At 52.2% G+C, this 12,462-nt stretch overlaps 1 protein-coding gene and 1 long non-coding RNA gene across 11 annotated transcripts in view; one reads left to right on the top strand and one right to left on the bottom strand.

The window, feature by feature from the left end:
- CTBP2 (C-terminal binding protein 2) overlaps positions 1-12,462 on the bottom strand; it is a 157,230-nt gene that overhangs the window by 62,984 nt on the left and 81,784 nt on the right. The window contains exon 1 of one of the 9 annotated variants that reach the window (XM_072804951.1): positions 1,160-1,182. The exons of the other annotated variants lie outside the window; for them this stretch is intronic. The gene's annotated coding sequence lies outside the window, so the exon portion shown is untranslated. Of the gene's footprint in view, positions 1-1,159; positions 1,183-12,462 lie in introns of those variants that run through there. 9 annotated transcript variants of the gene reach the window in all.
- On the top strand, positions 1,442-4,845 carry LOC140620721 (uncharacterized). 2 transcript variants are annotated; one of them, XR_012020440.1, is made up of 4 exons: positions 1,442-1,567; positions 2,165-2,259; positions 2,621-3,274; positions 3,367-4,845. It is a non-coding gene; the product is annotated as an uncharacterized lncRNA (long non-coding RNA). The 2 variants fall into 2 exon arrangements; XR_012020439.1 differs by having other exon boundaries at positions 2,621-4,845.

The raw sequence follows: 12,462 nt of genomic DNA, 5'->3' as shown, positions 1-12,462 counted from the left end.
AAAACGTGAAACCACACAATGCACACAGAAAGATCAACGAAGTCATCCAAATTCTTACACACACCGTGATCAACCAAACTCTCATTTCCCCGGGTCTGCTGGGTCTTCTGTGATCCTTCAACAGCTTCTGCATTACCAGGGAGGGCAGGAGGTTTATACAGTCCAGCCTAAAAACTGTATACTATAGGGGCGCCTGGCCGGCTTGGTCGGTGGAGCGTGTGACTCTTGATCTCAGGGTTGTGAGTTCGAGCCCCATGTTGGGTGTAGAGATTACTTACACACAGACAACTGTATACATTAAGTGACTTTTCTATGCAGTTGCTGACCCAAAGGGGAATTAAAAAAAAAAAAAAAAAAAAAGGTCCAGGTATAAGTAGAAATGCTACGTTGCTTTAGGATTCTTCAGGGTTTGGGTTTATTATTGAGAAAATCTGCTGCCGTTACACAAAGAGTAAGGGCGCGCATTCTCATTTAGGAAGTGAGAATTTCAACTTCAGTTTCAGCTACGTGGATGACTGTAGTAGAATATGGGAAGAAACAAAATATTTAACTTCAGAAAACAACAGGATTTGGGGGCACCTGGGTGGCTCAGTCAGGTAAGCGTTTGACTCCTGATTTCGGCTCAGGTTGTGATCTCAGGGTCGTGGGATCAGGCTCTGCACAGTCTGCTTGGGGTTCTCTTTCTCCCTCTCCCCATCCCTCCACTCATGCATTCTCTCTCTCACAAAATAAATATCTTAAAAAAAAAAAAAAAAAACCACCAACCAAACAAGCAAAAAACCCCAACAGGACTTAGATGAAATTTAGTTCGCATCCAGTACTCGCCAACCCCTGACCCACCCCAATTACACAGTCATTCCCAACCTCGAAAGCACCACTGCCTGAGGCCAGCATGGCCCTCCAGGTGACCATCCACGAGAGTATTCTGCATCATTTCTACCGATGCCCTTAAGAACACCATTCTGAGGGCACCGATGATGGTGTGAGCCCTGCCCACCATCCGGAGGGACTACCAGGGGTCAGAGAGGAAGATGCAACCTCTGTCCGGGCTCATCAGGAGCCAGAGGGCTGATGAGCCAGGAAAGGGTGCGTCTGGAAGCCTGTATGGGTCTGGCTCTGCTGCGGGTGAAATGGGGTTCAGGACAGAAGGGGGGCTTACCCAGGCCCTTGGAGGTTGAGCCACAGGGCCGGCCCCCTGTGATCTGCTCCGCTGCCCCGGCCCTGGGTCCTTGGTTATAGGGCAAAAGGCACAGGGGTCTCGTCCACATAATCCCAGAGCTGTGGCGTGCTGGCCGCCGTAAGCCACTTATCCGAGTCATCCTTCTGAAGAGGGAGCGATGTGCAGGATCTGAACATATGTGGCAGCACGCCGCTGATGCGCACAAGCATTTCACGCAGCCACTTATTTTTAAGGCGTCGTGTGCTATGTTTATACTCCACCGAAACACTGCCAAGGGAGTCCACAAAAAAACAAGTCCGCTGCGGCCGCTCTGGCGACTCGGGCCTCCTGCTCTTACAGAACGGACCATCACGGCACACTGCTTGCTATCTCGACTCAGAAGCAAAGGTCGTAAAATAAGTCATTTGAAATTATTTGAGTACTTTGTTTCAAAGAAGAAAAGGTCACAAGTGGCTTTTAACTGGAAATGCCAGTACCAGCCTGATGCTCCCCACCCTGCTGTGTGTGTGTGTGTGTGTGTGTGTGAGAGTGAGAGAGAGAGCTCACCTGCAACCCTGGTTCTCAGCAAGCAACCAAAGCGAAACTCTGCTGGGGAAGAACTGCCCATGCTCGTGCCCTGGAAGAGAAAGTTCTGGAGCCGATCCTGGCCTGTGATTCTATGCGGGGCAGTCATGCAGAAGGAGGATTGAGTGTATCCTGTGTGGGCAGAACCATGACCGAGGAGGGGGGAGGAAGCCCAAAGGGGATTTCGGGCGGATAAAGAAGTTTCTCACAGTCTAGTAAAGGCTGACCCTGGGGGTGTGAACCAGGCCCCTGCAGAGGGGGCCCTACCCCAATGCCCCCGCCCCACAACCTAGGACTTGGGAGCGTCCTCTCTCGGGCTGCATGCAGCCCCATCAGGAGACTCCCTCAGGGGCAGGGGTGCCAAAGGAAGCACACACTGTGTCCCATCTGTAGGTGCTTTTTTTTTTTTTTTTGTTCTAGAATCTTCTGGCCTCTCCAGGAGGCATGCCCAAGGGGACCCGCGGCCCTTAAAATCCTGAACTCTCACGGGATTCCTGCGGAGGCGAACAGCCGCGGTATGTATCATTTTATTTTCACTCAAAACATCCTTCCTGGGACCATCCCAACAAGCTGAGCATACTATTTTCAACTAAGGCCCTGGCATTGTCTAGGAATGTTTTCAGGACTAAGCAAATTGCTAAAGCAAACATCTTATTTTTGTCTGCAAGGACAGCCAAGCACTGTAACATTTCCAGATAGGAATTCCAGTGGAACTGCCCCCTCTGCTGGACCCGCCTGCACCAGACACTCTGTCCAGGGAAAAGGCTCTGGCTCCAGACCCCGGGGTGCGGGGCGCCCACACGTTGCTGGGGGTGGTTTCCACTTCAGGAAGAAGTGAAAGTGGGCGGTGCAGGGTTCCCTTCTCCCCGCTGCCAGCTCCAAGGCACAGCTGCGGTTTGAAACCACCACCGATTCTCAGCGGTGCTGCAGAGGACACACCCAGGCCTTACTGGAGGGACAGGACTCGGACAGGTGACACAGTGCCCGGGAAGCACAGGTCCTTTAGGAGCAAAGCAGTGAGGCCCCAAGTCCCGCCAAGCCAGGGACAACGGGGAGGTGGCAGTGGCAGTGCTCACCTGGGTTCCGGCACCCATCACTGCCAGGCCAGCGGCCCCAGGTGGCCACTACCACGACTGGTGGTGTCATTCCTGGGAGCAGCTGCAGCGGTGACCCTCTGGGGGGGGTGGGGAGGGAAGCCCCGGGGACAGTCTTCAAGCCTCGGACTGGGCAGGGACCTCCTCATCCTCCCCAGCGGTTTGGAAAACCAGTTAAGTTATCAGCATCATTTGAAATGAGAAAGCTGAGGCGGGCTCGGGGGGCACAGCAGGTGTGCTGTCTGGACGTGAACTCAAGCAGCGGCGGCATCTGGTCCCGGCCACACTAGTGGCGTCTGGACAGCAGCTCCACGGATGCGTTTCTCGGTTTCGTTTAGCGTTTTCAGTTTGTGGTTTTGCAGGGCCAGAACTAAGTGAACTTGCAACTGTCTGCAAAGGAAAAACGGGGCCTGGAGTCTACACCCTTCACCTCTAGGTAATCAGGAAGGTCACCCCGAACAAGAAAAAGGGAGTGGGTGGGCACAGGGGTGGCTCATAAAGGTCACAAAATTGTTGAATCTTCTTTAGGCACGATGATGCTATTGCTGCTGTATTTCTAAATGGAGTCTTTATCCTTCGGGAATCTACAGGGAAGGATTTACCCAGGCACCGAGGCGACAGCCAGGGTGTGCCCTACAAGAGACTGGTGGGATGTGCGGGGGGTGCACACGCCATGAGAGAGGCCATCAGCTGCCGAGTGCCCGAGCTGGCTGACGGGGACGTGGGTGTTGAGCACGCAATTTTCTCTGCTTCTGTAGATTTGAAAATTTCTGTGTGCGTGTGTGTGCGTGTGTGTGTGTTTTAATGCTCCCCTTCTGTAGAATGGGGACGGTGTCATCTACTTCGCAGGCTGCTGTGGGCATCGCCAGCCCCGCTCCGGTGGATGTTGTTAGTGACGCGCTGCGTACCATGCAGCCTCCTGGCGGCCCCGAGGGGGACGGCGTGGACGCAGCTGTGCTCCGCGGAGGGTTCTGGGGTCCCACACGGCAGCCGGGGACCCAAAGGGGGCCTCCCACAGCAGCACCGGGCATACACCACGCTGGCAGCAGCCCCTGCCTGGACTGGCACCGCACAGACCCACGGCGGTGGAAGCAACAAGAACAGTGAGCAAATGATCACATCACCCCTCTCCTTCCGAAGAGATCTGGAAAGCTAATTATGCGTTTCTCCCAGCACATCTTTATTTCTGATGTGGAACCAGCGAGGTGGATAGCTCTAGTGGGGAGAAACATCATACTTAAGAGAACTCCGGTAATTTGTTCATCCGTAAGCCACGGCGTGCAAGCATGCGTGGTGTGCACACGTCACGAGGCCCTTCGTGTGCCGATGGCGGTGACCGTCTGCTCTGAGCCTGGCTTCGGCCACGTGAGGAACCAGCAAGAGGGGACAGGGCACTGCGTGCCAGCAATGCCAATCCCCTCGCAGGCCTCACCGATCCTTCCTCGCTGCCGCAAAGCTACCACGCTCCTCTCGCCCTACACAAAAACCAGGGTAAAATTCTAGGCCTCTGGCTCTCCGCCAGGAGTTAACAATTAATTGCCACATAAAATTGCTGATTCCTACCAAATGAAGCTCTACGATTTATCAACTCACGGACGGCGCAAACTCAATAGTGCTTCAACTTCATCACCCGAGCTATTGCTGTGCTCGGGATCAGGGACAGCTTTATTGGGAATGAAAGTTTTGCCAATTCAGCCAGGTGGGACAAACTTCCAGAGGAAACAAAGGCATTAAGCAGACACACAGAGCTCCCCGCAGCTCTCATCCAAGATCTCAAGGCCAAGAGAGCGTCTGGAAGACAAAGGTTCCCTAAAACCAGGCCTGGGGTGGGGGCCCCAGGATGTTCACCTGCGGCAGAGTCCCACACCCCACTCTCAGGCCACGGCACCACGGTATGTACAGTTAGGGCACTGCTCTCCGACACCCCAAACTTTAGAGCCCACTGTAATTTAATTAACCAACCCTGCCATTCCTGTAGGAGCCCAGTTATTTAAAATGCATTAAAAAAAAAAATCACTGCCGATTGCTTATTTTCATCCAGGGCAATGAATTTATAAATAGCTTGTATGGTGCCGCAATTATGGAATACAACTCTGTGAAGGCCACATGTTACGGACAAGGGGCAGGCAGTGCCAGGCTTTCCAGGGCAGAAGAAACCTTTGTGCTAGCGGGAGCCTTTCTGCCTGCGAGCCTGGGGATCCCGCCACTCCGGGGGTTGCTTTGGCTTCCGTCACCCTAATCCTGCGCTGTTGGACAGTGGTAGGTTGGTGTGTTTTTCTAATTTTAATCGAGCAGAGCACAAACAGGTAGGTTTCCTTCCTTCCGGTCTACACTCATCAGAGGGACAGGACAGGCAAGCACTTCTTCCAAACTCCCCAAACTCAGCCTTTTGGAGGAAAATCAACTTTGGGTGCATCCTGGGAAAAGAGTTCTCTCGACGCTAGACGTGAGCACTAGAGAGGCACTGATCCTTCAAAGCGTGGGAGCTCACGGGCACCTGGGTGGTGGCTCAGTCAGTTCAGTGTCTGACTCTTGGTTTTGGCTCAGGTCATGATTTCAGGGTCACGGGATTGAGCCCCGCATTGTGCTCAGTGAGGAGTGTGCTTGAGATTCTCTCTCTCCCTCTGCCCATCCCCCCTCCTACATGCATGTGCTCACTCTCTCCAATAAATAAAATCTTAAAAAACAAAACAAGGTGGGAGCTCCAACCCTCACGGGAGGAGCATCCCAACTTAAACAGAGAACTTGAAACAAAAATCAGAAACTAGCTTCTTAAAAACCAGAAAAGGTATTAGTAGATCCAGCTGGCTGATTTTCCCCATTTCCGGCCACTCCAATTTGTCTGCTGTCGCCCTGGACCCCTCCCTGCCCCAGGAGTGAGGAAGTGGGGATGCAGCCTGAGGTCTGTGGTCAAGGTCACAGGAAGACAGAAAAAGAATGAAACCTTTCTGGTTTGGTGACTTAGCTCAAAGCCAGTTTTGTTCTTTTCTTCTTTCTTGGCCCAGTTCTGCATATTTAGGGCTTGGGTTTCAGGACTATCCCTACCTCACTGGTTTTACTACTTAATGAGCAGAGCCTATTCTCCAATGATTCTCTGAAATACTGCCCCCAGGTAACCACTCCAGCTTCGTGGAGAACATGAAAGCAGCCTGAGCTGGCAAGGAAATGTCCGGCACCAGCATATAGACAGCAGTCCCCGCTGGCCGGACAGGAACCCAACCCCATGTAAGCTGTGGGTCAGTCAGGAGGCTGCTGCTTCACGGAACACCCAGAGCTCTCACCAGCTCAGCTGTTGGCGGGGGGGGGGGGGGGGAAGGCTCCTGTTAACACAGAATTCACAGAGAAAGCCATTCTCCCTGCCATGAGCTATGATCTGGAATGTTCTTTGACTTGGGGATCTGACCCTTCCAGAAAGGCCAAGCCCACATCAGAACCACAAATGGAAGGCCTGCAACTGTGGCACTCGGCTTGAGTGCAAAACCCAACAAGGCCCCGTTGGCATGACAACTCACTGGGCTGTACATTCAGAGTTTATATGCTTCTCCGCGGGTAGAAGAACACCTTTTTTTTTTTTTTTTTTTAAGTTTTTTTTTAAGTTTTTTAACAACCCAGGGGAGGGTCAACAGTTTAATTCAACTTCTGTCTGGCTATTAAGTAACTCCAGTAAAATACTGTAGAGGAACTATGGCCATGAGGCCATTGGTCTCACCAGCTGTTCTCCCTAAAGCCCTAGGGGACTAGGGGGTTTGGGGCAGGGCAGCTGGGGAGAGTAGTGGCGTGGATCCGGTTAAAGGATGCTACACCAGTGATATGGCGGATCCACAACCCCTGTGCAAGGAGCCCCCACTCACCCTGGGTTTTCCTTCTGTGGGTCTCTTAGCTGGGAACTAAGTGGGGGGCCCAGAGAAAGTGGAAAGTCCCATTAGAGGAGGAGTCCACAGCACCCACACTGGCTGGATCTGGCCAGCCCCAGCAGAAATGGAATCCTACCAAGGCCTAAGACTAGATTAATCTTCATTCAACCTCCATTTGAAGACAGTGATGCTCATTTCCCTCTTCTAGGTATTTGGGTCATGTTTTGTAAGGTTGTTTTGTAGGCTTGTTTTGTAAGGTGGAAAAAAAAAAAAGAGGGGGGGTCATCATCCACCAGGCTCTGAACACCTGGCTGTCCAACGGCTGCACATTTAGCTACCCCTCTAGTGTACAATGGGCCAAAACCCCAACCCCAGCAGGTGAGTCATGCTCTGGAGGCAAGCAGAGCCACTGATAGGACAGTCTAAAAGCCTTCGGGTCAGAATGCTACGTCCTTCTCAATTGTTAGGTGCACGCATGGTGCTGGGTGGTGTCAGATGAAAAGGATGGGGAGCGGGGCTCCCTGCCTTTGGGGTACAGATGCCATGGAAAGGCACTGGAAGTAGCCAAGAAATGCAGACAACCTCATGTGACACCTCTTCTGTCCCGTGACTCCAGGTCTGAGTGCCGTGGAGAGCACCGGAGGTCTGCCACTTAGCTGGAGAGCCGTGTGACCTGTCACCTCAGCCCTCCACACCTTGGTCCCTTATCCATAAAAGCAACTACTGGGATTTTTAAGATGCAAGAGAGGAAGTGTCTAGCCCAGGGTGCCCTGTGTATGGCTCACGTACACCTCAGGATGACTGAGAGAGATCACACCACTCCTACACACTACACGCCATCCATAACCTGGTTTAATCCCGAGAGGACAACCAGACCCACAACAGAGGGATCACTCTGCAAAATACACGTATGTAGGCCTTGAAATTGTCAAAGCCAAGAAGGGCCGAAGGAGACAGGACGACCACATGTAATGTGGTATCTGGAGGGAATCGGGAACGGAAAAAAAAACCCGAAAGGTGGACTTCGGTTAAGAATCCACACAGGTTCGGGATCCCTGGGTGGCGCAGGGGTTTAGCGCCTGCCTTCGGCCCAGGGCACGATCCTGGAGACCCAGGATAGAATCCCGCGTCAGGCTCCCGGTGCATGGAGCCTGCTTCTCCCTCTGCCTGTGTCTCTGCCTCTCTCTCTCTCTCTGTGTGACTATCATAAATAAATAAAAATTAAAAAAAAAAAAAAAAAAAAGATTCCACACGGGTTCGTTAACTGCAACAGATGTAGTATACTAACATAAAATGTTAGTCATAGGGGACCTGGATGCGGAGTGAATGGGAACTCTATGCCACTTTCTCAACCTACCTGGAAATCGAAGTGTTCTAAAAAAACCTAATGGCCATAAAAAGAATTGCTTCTCTAAGTGCCATTTCCCAAACTTCTGGTCACCTCGACACTCGGCCCATTTTAGCTACCAAAACACGGTGCCATCTTCAAAAGTGATGTGCTTCAGCTAGGGCATAAGCTTGCCTTCCCCAACCTGGGTCACCAGGTTGCCGGCAAGGGCAGGGTCAGCCCCTGGGAGCTGGTGAGCTACAGGCCCCATAAAGGTCTGACTGGATCCAGTCGGGCCCTCCAAACTCCTTGGTGGGCATCACTGCCCACTTACGTTGCATCACTCCAGCAACATTAGAGGACACCTGCTACTGAAAATAACCAGGTATGGCTCACCTCGGCTGATGGGACCAACAAGAAACCAGAAAAGAAAGTGAGGAGAATGAGTCTCAAGGTCAATCCCATCACACGGCAGTAGCTCCCACCAACCGGGGATCTGGGGTGCTTTATGGCAGAGGCAGGATCCTGCCCCAGTGACCTTCCTTGGGTGTGAAGGACATATCTGTCCTCTCTACAAATATCCATGGAGCCCCTGCTCGATACCAACAAGCACCACAGAAGGGCTGTCCCCAAATTCAGGAATCTGAAATTTCACCTGCATTGCGAGCACACAAGTTATGTACAGAGTGAATAACAGAAACGAAAGGGAAAGTTATTCTTGTACTTTTAGAAACCTGCATCCCATTTTCCCTCAAAATAGTTAAGTTGTAAAAATCTGAGATGCAAAGAAAATGTTATTTACATTTTGGGTAACTAAGGTTTAGTGACTGATGAAAAGCAGAGTATTTCCTCCTAAAAGACAAGCTACAAGTTTCAATGGAACATGAAACACAGTTAAGAAGCAACTATTGGAAGGGTCAGGGATTCATCTGCAGACAGCACTGAAGATGTCCAGCATCCGGGGAGGGGGAGGGGGGAGGAGGAGGAGGAGGAGGAGGAAAGGCCCCCCGAGAGCTTCAGTGCCCAGGCAGGGACAACTGTCCACGTTCCTCAGATTGGTTGTTCGCACACAGAGGCTGAGCTGGATTACCAGCGGCTGCCACACAGAAGGGTTTGGGAGCCACCGCTGTCGGGCCCCGAGTGCCTGGCCCCTGGAGAGGAGGAAGTGTAGGACTATTAGGGTTTGGGAGGGGTTTACTGTACCACCAACTCCCTTGTAACTTGGGGCCAGGCTTACTTGGCCCAGCAAGGGAGGACCAGGCCCTGGGCTTCTCCAATGGGGCTGCTTTGTTGTCTCTGCAATCCCAGGCCAGTCTCCCTCTGCATGATGCTTATATTCTCCTCTGGATTCCACTCCTTGACCTCAAATGATTCACTTCGTCTCTCTGATCCCCCAGAATGGAATGCAGGGACAGCCACAAAGGGCCCCGGTGGAGCAGGTGCCCACCATCCTCCCAACAACAGCCCCAGGGCCGGGCACTCCCAGCCCGACTGTGCTGTGACCCCCTACAGGGTCCCAACAATCAAGGTCCTTCTGCCAATGACACCGCACCCTCACGGCACCCACATCATGGTTCTGGGAGGTTTTAAATTCCAAAATCAGAATCGGGTAAAGTCTAAACTATAAAACATCCTGAACAATGAGTTTCACCCAGCATGCACTTGCTCAAAGTTTCCATGTAGACAATTCTATTTTCCAGGACGAAATTCCTAAGCTGGGACATGGTCACTTCTGTTTGTTTTGCTATTTAATCAGGAAATGGGAGACTCCGCGGACCAAACCCCCTTTCCGATGGAGGCTCTCAGAGGAGAATCTTTTGTCATTTGCCTGCTCCTGACACCACCCTGAAACTGAATATAAACCAGCGGTGGACGATCTCCTTTATTACAGTTTGTGCAGGCACACACCTGAAGGAATTGAATAATAAAGACGAAAAGTTACCCTCTCTATAGAAAACTATGGGCTTTAGTTGATAATAATGTATCAATTTTGGTTCGTTAATTACAATGATTAATGGAAGGAACAAATGTAGGGAAAACCATGTGCAGGGATGCGGGACACTTTCTACCATCCTCTCAATTTTTCTGTAAATCTAAACCTGTCCTAAAATGTAAATGTAAAATATATTGAAAAAAAATTAATCCTAGGGGAAAAGTGACCCGCTGTCCCTGACGCTGCATTCCTATAAGAAGAGATGCCCTGTTGGTGGCGAGTACCTGCCCCCACCCCTTGCTCTGTGTGTTCAAGTGATGTTCTGTCTGCATCCAGAGGCTTCTGTGGGCCTGTGGCTGCAACGGCCCACCCCCTGGAAGGCACCCACCTCCGCTGAGGGGTGGACAGGGCAGGCTCTGAGCCCAGGTGAGGGGGCCTGGGTGCGGGGCGGGAGCTCCATCAACCCATGGGCCTGCTGAGGGCAGCCAGTCCTTGGCACCAGACTCGAGAGGGCCAGCCATGGCTTCGGGGGGATGAATGGAAAAACGAGGATATAAATGTGAACGCCAGTGACGGAGGAAGTGGTAAAGGCCGCTAACAAATCGGTCGTTTGTGTAGTGAGCTCGAGCTGATGTGGAACAGGAAATTAATCCAACATGCTGAAGCCTCGCAATCCGATTCTTGGAACCAGGCAAGGGGGGCGGGGGGGAGCCCACTCCCCAAAGTGAAGTAAGACCAGAAACACAGCAGTAAAAACTCACGAGACTCAAATTAAAACAGACCTAACGGCCAGGACTGCGGGCCGGGGAGCCCGAGGACGGGACCAGGCGGCCCGCTTTTAAGGGCTCTTTGGAGAAGCAGGGCTCAGCAGAGCCAGGAGGGAAATAATGGCAAAATAAAATCCGTGACAGATTAGACGATAAATCTCCGAAACCAGAGCTAACAGTCCAATATTTTTCCAATAACTTCTCCCTCAATAAGAAAACGATCAGCAGAAAATCTCCTTCGTAGATACCCAGAAACGGTTACCACGCTGCCAAATGCTTCCAAAACAGACAGACACCGCACCTTTGCAAAGACGTCTACCAAATGCTGTGCCTTCGGAAACAGAGCGAGCAGGAAGCGGAGTCTGGCAATATTTACTGAGGACGATGAGCCAAAACAGTCGGCTGCATACAGATGCAGAAGTCAGCGCATTTGGTGGAGACGGGCGGTCAGGACAGGCACCTTCCCTCCCCGCTCGGAGGGTGGCCGGCTGCGGGCCTGGACGTCCACACCCTGCACAAGCCCCTCGGGGCCTGGGTGCGAGTGTCCGTGGCCAGATCCCCAACCCCCGACCAGAATCCAGCTGCGGCCCTATCTGTCCTGCGAGAAAATGCAAGCAGGCGGGGTGGGCAGAAGCAAAGATGCCAATCTCTGCGTCCACCGCACACCAGCCTTTCACTTGCAATCCTCGTGGGGTGTAGGGAGAGCAGCACCCCCCCCCTTTCCCAGCCCCCTCCGGCTGCCAAATGGGGCTGCTGGGAACCCCAAGTGACTGTCTGGACATCCCTGGAGGGACTTACAGAGCAGACTCACGGTTTTCATGGGGCCTGAAAACCCAAGGCCATACAGAAGCCAGTCACAGGTTCAGTAGATCCCCCTGGATATGGGCTTCGGGGCTATTTATCTTACAAGCAGGGCCCCAAAACATTATCAAAAACATTGATTACAGTTTTGGCAATCGTTACTTAAGCCACTACTTAAACCGTGGATGCAATAAATAGAGCTAGGACAGAATGGTAAGCAGCTGAGATTCCACCTCCAGAGCCCAAGAACACTGTGTCAGAAAAAGAACACAGCCCCGGCAGTTCCAGAAGGGCTGGCCCAGCCCTCACATTCAAACCCTGCCTGATAAATCATCCTGAGGACTCCTTGCTGCTCTTCCCATCACAGGGACCACTGTGTCAAGCTTCTGCGAAGTCTGGTCCTTCCTAAATCTCTGTGTTGGAGGCAGCCACAAGGAAGCTCAAAACAAAGCATCTCATTTCTTCAACGGCTCCCACAGCTCTTTCAAATCGGCTCTTTACATAAAACGAAGCCATTAATGGCATCAGGAACCGTATTTTACGTGACATGTCAACTGCCTCGTTTCATACACTGGATATGCAATATGGTGACCAAGACGTATTTTCCTAGAAGAAAAATAAAATCAAGCTGCTTTTAGAATATAGGTTCATTAGGGTTTGACGTACCCAAGGGCTAGCACCTGAGCTTGCCGCTGGGTCCACGCACGGTGCGGACAGGTAGGTGACTGGAGACAACTGGGTGTATGTAGCCAGGGCCGGGTGCTGGGCTGGAGGCTGTGCTCACACACCCCACCCCCCACCCCCCCAGTTTACAAGTGCAAACAGCCTCAGGGAGCTTTCAGGGGCCTGCCTGAGAGATCAGGATTCCCGCAGGAGTCTCTCTCCTCTTCCTCAAACCTGTCCAACACCCCAGGATGCTGAGGGCCACACGAGCCACTTCAG

This window comes from Canis lupus, chromosome 29, assembly GCF_048164855.1.
Source record: "Canis lupus baileyi chromosome 29, mCanLup2.hap1, whole genome shotgun sequence".
Classification (NCBI taxonomy): Eukaryota; Metazoa; Chordata; class Mammalia; order Carnivora; family Canidae; genus Canis; species Canis lupus.
Note: the sequence above shows the minus strand (reverse complement) of the source record. Positions and strands in the feature narration are given on the sequence as shown.